Below are 12,482 nucleotides of genomic sequence, written 5' to 3'. Positions count from 1 at the left end.
CAGCTGGGAACATCTGGCCAACTGAGGACATTCACTTCTCTCTACAATTAAAAGCTTCAACGTGACAGAGGTCCTTCTGAGCAAAATACTTAACTTTCCTATTATCCTTGAGGTCAATTTGACACCATTCTTTTTAATTTTATTTATGTAGCACCACAGCCAATTCAAATAGTCTCAGGACACTTTACAGAACCCATATATTTTTTAAACTTTATTTTTAATACATTTTTCTTTTTTGTTTTTTTACGAACCTGGAACAAAACATAATGAACTGATCGACCGATGAGATAGAAAAAAATGCAGCTTACAAAGAGAAAACGTACATCTTAGATACAGAATTGTATTACAACTCGTTTTTTTCCCCTCTTTTCTCCAAATGGTATCTGGTTACAGAAAAAATGCTTCCATTTCCTCCAATAGCATTCTCCTTTTTGTGAGGCTTGCCTCAAAGAAAAAGTTAGTCTCAGCATTGTGTATGTTTCAGTCCAGTCCGCAACATCAGGTGGATCCACATTCAGCCATTTCCACGTAATAATAATAATAATAATAATAATAATAATAATAATAATAATACATTTTATTTGACAGCGCCTTTCATAACAACCAAGGTCATTTTACAGAGGATACAAACACAGCAAAATAAATAAAACAAAACAGACACAAGTTACACAATAGTTAAAAAACAATAAATGAATTAAAATGAGTATGCAGATTTAAACAGATGAGTTTTGAGTCGTGATATAAACTAGGTTAAAGAGGGAATGTTTGGGATGTCTGGTGGGAGAGAATTCCAGAGTTAGGAGCAGAGCGGCTGAAAGCTCTGCTCCCCATGGTGCTGAGGTGGGCAGAAGGTACAGAGAGGTGAAGGGAGGAGGAGGACCTGAGGGAACGAGACCAAGTGGCAATGTGGAGGAGATCAGACAGATGGAGGGGGGTCGAGGTTTGTGGATGGCTTTAAATGTATACAGAAGGATTTTAAACACGATGCGGAAATGGACCGGGAGCCAGTGAAGCTGCTGGAGGACGGGGGTGATGTGGTGAAAGGAGGGAGTACGGGTGATAAGGGCTGCAGAGTTTTGGACCAGTTGGAGTTTATGGAGGGATTTGTGGGGGACACCAAAGAGGAGAGAAATACAGTAATCAATTCAGGAGGTGATGAGGCTGTGAACTAGAATGGCCGTGGTATGAGGGAGGGGCGGAGAAGATTAATGTTGCGTAAATGGAAATAAGCAGACCGAGTGATGTTATTAATGTGGGAGTGAAAAAGAAAGTGAGCTGTCGAGGATGACAACCAGACTTTTTACCTGAGGGGAGGGGGACACTGTGGAGCTGTCTATGGTGAGGAAGAAACTGTCAGCTTTGGATAGGGAGGAGTTGGTACCAACTAGAAGTACACACGTGGACAAAATTGTTGGTACCCCTCAGTTAAAGAAGGAAAAACCCACAATTCTCACTGAAATCACTTGAAACTCACAAAAGTAACAATAAATAAAAATTTATTGAAAATTAAATAATCAACTTACTCCATTACTTTTGAATTGTTGATTAACATAATTATTTAAAAAAACAAACTAATGAAACAGGCCTGGACAAAAATGATGGTACCTCTATAAAAGATTGAAAACTATTTGACCAGAGTGACATGATTAACTCAGGTGTGTCATTTAATTGACATCACAGGTGTTTCCAAACTCATAATCAGTCAGTCTGCCTATTTAAAGGGAGACAAGTAGTCACCCTGCTGTTTGGTGAAAAGGTGTGTACCACACTGAACATGGACAACAGAAAGCGAAGGAAAGAATTGTCCCAGGACATCCGAAAAAAAATTATAGACAAACATCTTAAAGGTAAAGGCTATAAGACCATCTCTAAACAGCTTGAAGTTCCTGTGACAACAGTGGCTCATATTATTCAGAAGTTCAAGACCCACGGGACAGTAGCCAACCTCCCTGGACGTGGCCGCAAGAGGAAAATTGATGACAAATTGAAGAGACGGATCGTTGGAATTGTATCCAAAGAGCCCAGAGCAACCTCCAAAGAAATTAAAGGTGAACTCCAAGGCCAAGGTACATCAGTGTCAGATCGCACCATTCGTCGTTGTTTGAGCCAAAGTGGACTTCATGGGAGACGACCGAGGAGGACACCACTGCTGAAAAAAACTCATAAAAAAGCCAGACTGGAATTTGCAAAAATGCATGTTGACAAGCCACAAAGCTTCTGGGAGAATGTCCTTTGGACAGATGAGACCAAACTGGAGCTTTTTGGTAAGGCACATCAACTCTATGTTCATAGACTCAAAAACCAAGCATACGAAGAAAAGAACACTGTCCCTACGGTGAAACATGGAGGAGGCTCAGTAATGTTTTGGGGCTGCTTAGCTGCATCTGGCACAGGGTGTCTTGAAAGTGTGCAAGGTACGATGAAATCTGAAGACTATCAAGGCATTCTGGAGAGAAATGTGCTGCCTAGTGTCAGAAAGCTTGGTCTCAGTCGCAGGTCATGGGTCTTCCAACAGGACAACGATCCAAAACACACAGCCAAAAACACCCAAGAATGGCTGAGAGAAAAGCGTTGGACTATTCTAAAGTGGCCTTCTATGAGCCCAGATCTGAATCCCATTGAACATATGTGGAAGGAGCTGAAACATGCCATTTGGAGAAGACACCCATCAAACCTGAGACAACTGGAGCTGTTTGCTCATGAGGAGTGGGCCAAAATACCTGTTGACAGCTGCAGAACGCTCATTGACAAATACAGAAATCGTTTAATTGCAGTGATTGCCTCAAAAGGTTGTGCAACAAAATATTAAGTTATGGGTACCATCATTTTTGTCCAGCCCTATTTCATTAGTTTGTTTTTTAAATAATTATGTTAATCAACAATTCAAAAGTGATGGCTGATTTTGATTATTTAATTTTCAATAAATTTTTATTTATTGTTACTTTTGTGAGTTTCAAGTGATTTCAGTGAGAATTGTGGGTTTTTCCTTCTTTAACTGAGGGGGACCAACAATTTTGTCCACGTGTGTAGTTCAGTTTTATCACTATTTAATTTGAGGAAGTTTGCAGTGAACCAGGATTTGATCTCGGAAAGGCAGTGGGTGGGTGGGGGAGGGAGGGAGGGAGGGTGAAGTTTGGTTTACTGGAAAGATAGAGCTGGGTGTCATCCGCGAAGCAATGGAAGTGGATACCATATTTACGGAAAATATTGCCAAGGGGGAGGAGGTATATGATGAAGAGAAGGGGCCCCAAGACGGAGCCCTGGGGCACACCAGAAGTGACGAGAGAGGGTTGTGAGGTGAAGGACTTGAGCTGAATGAACTGAGTGCGGCCAGTGAGGTAAGAGTGAAACCAATAAAGCTGAAGCCCACCTCCTCTCATGCCCCTCCACAACCAAGCATCGAACCGGGCCTTCTCTGTTGCCACCCCCACCCTTTGGAACTCCCTCCCCATCTCTGTCTGTGCTTGCCCCAACATCACCAGCTTCAAGTCCACCCTCAAAACCCATCTGTTCAGACTTGCTTTTACCTCAACTCTTTAATTTTAGTACCATCACAACTTTTTATTGTTTATATCTTATTTCCATATTGTTTTATATTGTATTTCCCTACTGTTTCTGTTTTATCCTGTATTCTGTGTCTCTGATTATGTTTAACTATCTCTGTAAAGTGTCTGAGTTTTTTTTAAAGCGCTATATAAATAAAATGCATTATTATTAATAATAATAATAAAGGGGGGTGTGAGTGATGCCTATGGAAGAAAGTCTAGTGAGGAGGATAGGATGAGAAACTGTGTCGAAGGCCGCACTCAGATCAAGGAGGATGAGTATGGAGAGTAAACTGGAGTCAGATGCCATAAGGAAGTCATCTGTGATCTTAATCAGGGCTGTTTCAGTGCTGTGGGGGGGACGGAAGCCGGACTGGAATTGTTCATAGAGGGAGTTTTGTGTGAGATGGGTGTGGAGCTGAGAGGCAACAATTTTCTCTAGGATTTTGGAGATGAAGGGAAGGTGAGAAATGGGGTGGAGGTTATTAAAATTATTGGGATCTGAACCAGGCTTCTTAAGGATGGGGCTGACAGCTGCAGATTTAAAGGGAGTGGGAACAATACCAGAGGATAGTGAGGAATGGATGATGGCTGAAATGAAGGGGAGCAGAGAGGGGAGGCAGGATTTGACCAGGGCTGTGGGGAGGGGATCCAGTTGGCATGTGGAAGGCTTGGACTTGATGATAAACTCTGAAATTACTGAGGGACCAGGGAGTTCAAAAGTGGAAAATGGATGGGGGGATGGGGGGAAGGTTCAGAGGAGGGGACTGGTGAGATAGTGGAGCCAAGATGTTGGTGGATTTTTATGACCTTTTCGTTGAAGAACTGAAGGAGAGAATTACAGGTGTCATGGGAGTAGAGGTGGGGGGGTAGGGAGTCGGGGAGTTGGATAAGGCTATTGAAAACGGAAAAGAGAGTCCTTGTGTTGCCTGCATTTGAGCAGATGAGTCCAGAGTAGTATTGTGATTTAGCTAGAAAAATGGAGTCCTTGTATTAAGATACCTGAGCAGTATACATGTCTTTGTGGATGGTGAGACCAAATTTCCTGTAAAGTCTTTCGAGCTGTCGATTTTTGGACTTGATGGCACGGAGATTGGGAGTGAACCAGGGAGCAGACCGAGAGAAGTAAACAGAGCGGGTTTTGACAGGAGCGAGCGAGTTGAGAATGTTAGTGAGGCAGTTATTGTAAAGGTTGACCAGATCGTCAGGGGTGGAGGAAGAGTCTGGCGTCAAGGTGAGACGAGAATATAAACCACCTTTCGTCAAAATTGACAGCTTCCAATCAGAAGCTGCCACGTCACAACATTGACAGGTGGCCCCGCCCCCTTTTTACTGGAAGTCCCGCCTTACCACGTGCTCTTTTACAGGAAGTCCCGCCTTATGACGTGTTATTTTCACCACGTGATCTTTGTTTATTCCGGGAGACCCTTCCCCTCGGACGCCAAAGTCAGGTCTAAAGTGTCTCCCTAACCCTCAGCGGCTTATCTATTCGGTGCAGATGCGCCCCCCCCCCCCTCTCCCCCTCCCTCCCTCCCGGGTCCTAACAGTCAAAAGTATTTATCTGATCTGGAGCAGAAGCGTCCCTGTAAAACAAAAATTTCGGCGTTTTCATCCCTCCTATGACAGAGTTTTTAGCATTCTTTGACAGAGAAACCTGTGAAAATCAAAAATGTTTCAGTATTCTCTCTGTAATAGCGTTCTCTGAACCCCATGCTGTTCTCTGGTATGACTTGTCGGCTCGCCGTCGTGTGTGTGTGTGTGTGTGTGTGTGTGTGTATGTGAATGTGATCGCCTATCTCTCCCCTAAGCCCCTCCTTAATCACCACAGGGTTATCAGAGACGCAGGGGGAGAGAAGTGGAGAATGTTAAACAAAACATTTTTTTTTTTTTTTTACAGTCTGTTAATTCATAAACACAAGACACTCAACAAGAACTACCAAAAAAGAATAAAACTGTGCAGTTCATCAGTTGAAAATATACCATTCGGATAAATAAAATCAGGCGATGTAACTGCTTGTTGAAATATACCGTACGGGTAAATAAAACTGAACAATGTAACTGTTTGAAATATATCATTAATAAAAACATGAACAGTTTGACTGTTTTAAAAATAATTCAATCAGAAAATAAGATCAGTCAGTCTTTTTTAAACGGAAAGTTTCAACAATGTAGAAAAACATATAGTTTGAAAAACTGTTTTAGTTTGTTAAACATTTTAAATGGAAACGTATGCAGATGAAAACTGATAGGGTGTGGGATGAACGATCTCAAAGTGTGAAAAAAAACCCTCCAGGGGTCGAAAGTCGCATCACACTTGTTTGTTTGAACAGATAAAGACGAGACGGTGTTTTTTTTTTCTCCAACATCCATTCAGCAACGCTGAATTTTACTCAAAGCTTCTGAAATTTAAAAAATATGGAAAACGGTACGTGGTTTATTCATCTCGTTTGCAATTTTTAGCATTATTTTTACACGCTTTTTTCTGATGATCTGTTGTTTCTAAAAAAAAGCTGTGTTTTATAGGCGAGGAGATCAACTTTGACTTTCTTGAGGCCTGTGAGTATTTCTTCTTCTTCTCCTTGTTGTTAATCCAATAATTATTCCTTGAATTAAACAATTTACTTAATCATTCAGTTTTTTTTTCTTTTTTGTTTTTTAGTTACCGAGGAAGAACTATGAGAAATCGAACTTCACATTGAGAACGCAGCTAGAAACGAGGCATTCAGCAACCAAGAAATTTGGAGCGAACGTGGGTGGGATATAGAGGGCCAGGACGCAGCTACGTTGACACGACAAGTGATGCGGGATTTATCCAGCTTCAGAGCCGGGCAGTGGCAGACCGCGCCGAGTGTCTCCGGAGTTCGGGTTCTCTACACTCCGGGCGATTTTCAGCTCCATCACGTTCCACCTCCCTTGACTCTACCTCCGCCGTCTCCTCTCTTCTCCATTGGATCAACACCTCCAACCTCCCCCGGTCCTCCAGCTCCTCCTCCTCCGTCTCCCGAGACCGAGGCAGAGGTGCCGGGTTCCACAGGTCCGGCACCGTGCCAGACCTTCGCCCCACCACCAGCTCCCCTGATTGGGAGCAGCAGTACCAGCAGGACCGCTGCAAACCCGTCCCCCGAGACCGATGCGACCGTTCCGGGTTCCACCGGTTACACACCTCCTGTACCACCACCACCAACACCACCACCAGCGGCAGCAGCAGCAGCAGCTCCCCTGATTGTGAGAAGCGGCAGGACCGTTGCAACCGCATACCCCGACACCGAGGCAACGGTGCCGGGTTCCACAGCTCCAGCAACGACCCGGACCTACGCCGCTCCGCTCGCACTCCCCCCACCACCTCCCTTGATCGGGAGAAGCATCAGGACCCCCGCCTCCCCCGAGAGAGCCGCCACGGTGCCGGTCTCCAGCACCCCCTCTCCTCCGACACCAGGCCGGACCTACGCCGCTCCAGCGGCGGCGGCGCGTGCTCATCCCAGGATCCCGACAAATAGAACCGCCAGACGGAACGGTAAGCAGTCTGAATCGTTTGTGTTACAGGGTTAAAGTTTCATAACGATTCTAATTCTTTTAAAATGTGATTTTAATCATGCGTGTTTTTATTTTTATTCTCTCTCTCAGGCGCCGTAAGAGGCTCTTTCACCAGACATCGCAGGAGGAGAAGGGACCGCTATCTGCTTGATACCCTGAGAGACGAGTTGACCTGTGCGGTAAATGAACTTTTACGCGCAGGATCAGCATATTTTGCGGAGCTTACAAGAATGTAATTACATTCGAAGAGGATTTCTGTTTTTTTCGCTGTTTCATGAGGTTTGTTTGGTTGTTTTCTTTTTGTTGTTGTTGTTGTTGAGTTGAAAAAATATTGTAAAACAAATCCCCCCCCCCAAAAAAAATCTGACATTAAACCCAGAATGGCTGAAAGGGCGAGCGACCGATCAAATGAATTACCGACCTTAAACCCACAACCAAACGATTTTTACAATTTATTAAATAATGCCAGTGATGTAAACCCACAATCCGCCACAAGCGCTGATTTTCAAGAGTTGATACATTTTGTACAAGGGACTCGTTCGGATTTTGATAGTTTGCTAAATGTAGAGCCTGAAACCGATGCATCCGCTGAATTTCACAATTTAATAAATGACGTCAACCCTGAATTCGTCACAAGCGTGGATTTTGAAGATTTAATACATTTTGCAGACGGCAATCGCTCGGATTTTGATAGTTTGCTAAATGTAAACCATGAAATTTCACCTTCATCACCACCACCACCTTCACCTCCTGCTGATCTCTGTTCAAACCAAGCGGGGGGTCAAATTCTAAATACGGCCCAGCAGGAGCCTGACACTTCCCCAGCTCCTGCAGCCTGCAACGCTCTGAATGAAGTGCTTAGAAATAGATTTAACAACGTAGAAATAAGACAGTTATTACAGTTTCCACCCCCTACGGGTGTACCTGATTACGGTTCATTTTATGGGGAAGTTATGGGGACCGCTCACGAATTGTTTCAACGGGTCTCTTCACACGCTAGACCTCAGGACAAAATTCAGTTGGAACTTAGGGGGGAGAGTCTGACCAGAAATGTCACCAGCGTTTTAACCAACGGCGGAGACGATGAGAACCTTTCAGCATTTCAGACCCTCCTCGACAGTCTAGTACAGTCCAACATGTCTATTATGACCGACGCTACTCTGGAATTAGTGGTCCAGATCGTCTGTAACCCGAGGGGCGGCGGGAAGAGAGCCTTGGAAAAATTGTTGCACAGCAAAATCCTTAAAAAAAAAAGAAAAGGTTTCTGTACATAGTACAAAACTCTGACGACAACACGTGCTTTTCCGTCAATGTAGCTCATCTGCTGTTCCCCTCTCTCACCGACAGAGAGGCCGTGAGCAGAGATAGAGAGATTCAAATCGCTGCCGGTTTAAACGATCAGAACCAAGTGACCTTTAGCGATCTGTCAAAATTTGAACAGTTGTTGGATTGTAAAATTGTGGTATTTTACAGAACGGAAGACACGCGCACTCTCTCAAAATTCCAAACAGGCTGGCCCCCGAAAAAATAAAACACTATTTGTTTCTGCACCAGAATCATTATTACGGCATCAAAGATCTCAAGGGGTTTCTCGGCTCCAAGTACGCTTGTCACTACTGTTATTCGGGTTACGACAACGTGTTGAGTCATCACTGCCCCGCGCATTGTACAGTGTGTTTACACCCCGACTGTGTTCAGACAGAGTACAGAACCGTCCTGTGCTCAGACTGTAATCGCGTCTGTCGCTCCCAGAGCTGCTTAGTTAGACACAAGCAGCCTGTCAAGAGACCGCGGGCTCAAAAATCAGTCAGTCAGTGCCAGATGTATAAACGGTGCGACAAATGCCTCAGATTGTATTACATTCCCATGTCTGTTGAAACGAAACCTCACATGTGTCAAGCTATAAAATGTAAAATCTGCGGTGAATCCACAGGGGACCCGTCGACCCCCCAAGACAGAAACACCCACCTGTGTTACATACAACCCGTTAAACCGTCCGAGGACCATTCAGAAAAAATAATATTTTACGATTTTGAAACGTTTACGGATGAACAAGGCGTCCACATTCCTTTTTTGGTCTGTGCTAAATCGCTACAGGGTCAGAGGTGGCACTCTGAAGGGGTGAATTGCGCCAAAGAGTTTGTGCAGCGCTTTAGGAGACCTATGTATCAGAAAGCCATCTTTGTAGCTCATAATTCTAAAGGTTTTGACAGCTACATAGTATTCCGAGCCATGGTCGAGCTGGCTCTAAAGTCCTCTCTCATTATGCACGGGAGCAAAATACTCTGTTTCACAGACCCTGACTACAACCAGCGATACATCGATTCCCTGAGTTTTCTCGCTATGCCTCTAGCTGCCATGCCTAAAGCTTTAGGTTTCCCTGACAAAAGCAAAGGTTTTATCCCCACACGCTTTTAGCTCTTTGAATCATTTAAATTACATCGGTCCTTACCCCCCTCCTCAGGATTACCACCCGGAGAGAATGAAGCCTGAAGCCAGGCGCGAATTCATGGAGTGGTACGAGACCGTGCGCGGAGGAATTTTCAATTTTAAACAGGAAGATCTCTATTACTGCCAAAACGACGTAGATGTGCTGGCGGAGGGATGCACGATATTCAGAAACGGATACATAGAGGAAACCGGCGTGGATCCGCTCAGTTGCTGCACGATTGCCAGCGCTTGTATGAAAACATTTGCCTGTAACCATCTGCTGCCTAAAACCTTAGCCATACCGTCGCCAGATCATTACAGCCGACAATACAAAAGCTATTCACACGCCAGCATCCAGTGGCTGGAGTGGGTGTCTCGTGACCGAGGCGTCTTTATTCAGCACGCTTTGAACGCCGGTGAAAAGCGGTTGGGGCCGTATTTTGTGGACGGCTACTCAGAGGTCGGAGGTGATAAATATGTGTGGGAATTTCTGGGTTGTTTTTATCACGGCTGTCCCTCCTGTTTTCAGCCTCACGAGACCTGTTCTCTGACGGGGCGCTCGTTTGGAGAGTTACACTGCGATACCATGGTTTAAACGCGTTAGAGTCTAAGGAAGGGGTTAAAGTGGTGCTTATGAGAGAGCATAGCTGGGATGAAATGAAGAAATCAAATCCCTCTGTCAGGGCTTTCATGCAAGATTATCGAGCTCCTGAGCCCCTCCACCCCCGCCAGGCTCTGTACGGGGGCAGAACGTGCGCGGTCAGGCTCAGGTATTCAGCAGCAGCGAACGAGAGCGTGGAATACGCTGATGTCACCTCACTCTATCCTTATGTCAACTGTAGCTTTCCCTACCCGCTAGGTCACCCTAAAATAATTCACACAGCTTTTAACATCCCTCAGAGCTACTTTGGGTTCATCAGGGCTGTGGTCTACCCTCCCAGAGGGTTATTTTTCCCTGTTTTGCCTTACAGAACCGGATCGGGTAAGCTGGTGTTTACACTCTGCCGCACCTGCGCAGAGCTAAACAATCAGCAGGGTGCTTGTAACCATGACGACGAGAGCCGCGCATTGACAGGTGTCTGGGCCACCCCCGAATTTAACAAAGCTTTGCAGATGGGTTATCGAGTGGTTAAGGTGACCGAGGTGTGGCATTTTGAGAACCGGGACGACTCTGTATTCGTAGGATACATACACACTTTTCTTAAGGGCAAACAGGAGGCTTCAGGATTTCCTCCTGAAGCAAATGACAGCGCCAGCAGGCAGAGATACATCAGGGAGTATCACTCTCACCAGGGCATTCTGCTGGATGAGAACAAAATTTATCCTAACCCCGCTAAAAGACAAATCTCCAAATTGTGTCTCAACAGCTTCTGGGGGAAGTTTGCTCAGAGAAACAATCTGTGTCAGACGGCTCTGGTCACCGAACCAGAAGAATTTTTCAGCTACATGTTCTCTGAAAAATACAACGTAAATTACTTCTCTTTCCTCGATGACAGAACCGCTCTGGTTCAGTGGACCCACGGCGGTCGTTATATAGTCCCGCCTAACAAATCCGATAACGTTTTCATAGCGGCTTTTACCACAGCGTACGGACGATTAAAGCTTTACGAGTATTTAGAGGAGCTCCAGGGGAGAGTTTTGTACTTTGACACAGACAGCATAATTTATGTCACCAAACAGGGAGAGAACCGACTAAAATACGGAAATTATCTGGGGGACTTAACGGACGAGTTAGACGGTGACAGCATAGAAGAATTCGCAGCCGCGGGTCCTAAAAGTTATGCTTATCAAACCAGAAACCGTAAAAAAGTGGTGTTGAAGGTGAAAGGTATCACTCAAACTCGAGAATGCTCTGAAAAAGTCAGCTTTGACAGCGTGAGAGATCTGGTCGATGGCTTTGTCCAGCAGCAGCACGAGGTGCAGCGTCGGTCTCTGTCCCCTCTACAGCAGCTCCAGCGTTCAGAGGAAGGGGGTTTATTGACACCCCGCAGCAGGGCATCGTTAGAGATAAAAACGGGTTTGTCCTAAAAAACTCTTCATTTAGCAAAAGGTTTAGGGTTGTGTATGACAAGAGACGGTTGCTGCCTAACGGTCAAACAGAGCCATTTGGGTTTTAATTTTTGTATTAAATTTTTTTTATGCAAAAATGTCGCAGGAAATAGATTTCGATCCTAGATTATGTATGCCTTTCTCAGCTATCATAGTCGGGCCTTCAGGCGCGGGAAAATCTTTCTTTGTGAAACAGATTCTCCAACACCCCAAACATGTTTTGAATCAAATGCCTGAGAATATTGTCTATGTGTACACCTCCTTTCAACCCATGTACGCTGAACTGCAGAGAACCAATAAAGAGATTAAATTCGTTGAAGGTCTGCCCGATTCTTTCGACGACGAGCATTTGTTTCCTCCTGATAAAAATCATTTAATAATATTGGATGATGTAATTTTTCAGGCCTGCGACCACCCCGAGGTGGCCAGAATTTTTACACAATATAGACACCACAGAAACATGAGCGTGATTTTAATGATGCAAAATATGTTTTTTCAGGGTAAACACAGTCGTACCATCAGTCTGAACAGTAATTACCTGGTTCTGTTTAAAAATCCACGAAACAAATTGCAGATAAGTCTGTTATCTCACCAAATATTCCCCGGACAAAAACGCTTTTTTCTAGAAAGTTTTGATGACGCTACCAAAGAACCCTTTGGGTATTTATTATTAGACTTGACGCCTAATTGCCCAGAAGTCTTTCATTTGCGCGGTGGCGTACTACCTGATCAGTGGCCCGTGGTTTATCTGCCTAACAAGAAATAATTAATATGTCGGCGCGTATCAAAAGAAACGCATATTTGCTCAGACTACTTTCTAGAGCCCCTGCGCGCAAAAGACGTGCTATTCTCAAACGAAGCTCCTCGGATTTTATCCAAACTCTTTGCGAGGTCTCTTTAAACTTGTTAAAGGGTAACATACCT

The sequence above is a fragment of the Acanthochromis polyacanthus genome, chromosome 3, assembly GCF_021347895.1.
Source record: "Acanthochromis polyacanthus isolate Apoly-LR-REF ecotype Palm Island chromosome 3, KAUST_Apoly_ChrSc, whole genome shotgun sequence".
Classification (NCBI taxonomy): Eukaryota; Metazoa; Chordata; class Actinopteri; family Pomacentridae; genus Acanthochromis; species Acanthochromis polyacanthus.
This window is presented reverse-complemented; position numbering follows the sequence as displayed.